The sequence below is a fragment of the Silene latifolia genome, chromosome 1 (genome assembly GCF_048544455.1).
Source record: "Silene latifolia isolate original U9 population chromosome 1, ASM4854445v1, whole genome shotgun sequence".
NCBI classification, from domain to species: domain Eukaryota; kingdom Viridiplantae; phylum Streptophyta; class Magnoliopsida; order Caryophyllales; family Caryophyllaceae; genus Silene; species Silene latifolia.
Window position 1 is genome coordinate 19292418 of NC_133526.1, and position 1367 is coordinate 19293784.

Here is a 1367-nt window from a genome sequence, read left to right on the forward strand (position 1 = left end):
TGGTTGTATGGCAGTGAATGGATTGTGGGGAGGGTATACGAAAGTGTATTAGGAATTGAAGTTAACGAGATTACTAAAATTCCTATATGCATAGGCCCGGGCGAGGATGAACTGATATGGCATTATTCCAGGGATGGGGTGTACTCGGTGAAGAGGGGTTTTGCTTTCATTTGATGATGGATGAGCCGTGAAGAAACCTCAAAAAGCAGTGACAGAAAAAGACCCCATCTGGAATGCTATTTGGAAGATTGAAACCCCACTGAAGGTCAGATCTTTCCTGTGGAGCGCCTGCTGGCTGTTGTGACGCTCTTCCTTGTGGCACAAATTTACTAAAGGAGAGTACACAAATTTAATCCTACCTACAGCCGATGTAATTTGACAAATGAGTAGGAGGTACATGCTCTAATTCAATGCCTTTTTACCAAAAGAGTGGGAGTCTTTGGCCATTGACACGGATGAAGCATGGAGTCGATTCAGAAGTAATGAGGAATGGAGCCGAAGTAATTTAAAGATAAAGGATATGAAGGAGTTCAGTAAAATGTTGAGAAATGCAATAAAATATTGGAACAATTATTTGGAATTGGTGTATAGTGCAGGCACTGAACTACTAAAGTAGCTGCAACATATAATGACAAGGGATGTGGTATGGGGAGTTGTGGTGCGGGATCACTTGGGATATGTAGGGCGCGCTACAGTTCAGCAGGAAAGACATCAATGGTGCGCTAATATAACGGAGGTGAAAACGGCGGGCGTTGGGTCTGATAATGGCAAGGCCGTTGGAAGTTCAGCAATTGATCCGAAAGCTTGAAGCACAAGGTACCCTTCCCAATGACACGGGAAATGTTAGTGAAGGAAATTCTTGAATTAGGAGCGAATTTTGAATCAGTAAGTGTCAATATAACGTTGTTATAGTGTTAGCCGGACTACTACGAATGCTTTGCATTACTAACTTCATCTTACTCCAACTACACGTAAGCTAAGTTATATAGTGTCAACTGTGTTCCATGTACGTATATGTTCGGTTGTTGAGCCGTGTTCGTTCATAGGAGTATATGACAATGCCTCTGATGTGTTTTGCTAAACTATGTTGTATTGTAGGTATTTTACAATACTCCCTCCTATTCACCATTTTTTTCCCTATTTCCATATTCGGAATTTCTTTCCTATTTCCTTTTTTGGGTTGATTTGTGTGGTTCAAATTAAATTACATTGTAGTGTGTGTAGAATAGTTCTTGCTATCTTCGATACGGATTTTGGGAAATGTAAATCGCAATATCCATTTTCATTACGATGCTTATTAATGAGGTCACCTACACGATTAATCAAATTGGGGCACCGCGCCCGGGAGGGCGCGGAGCAACGACTAG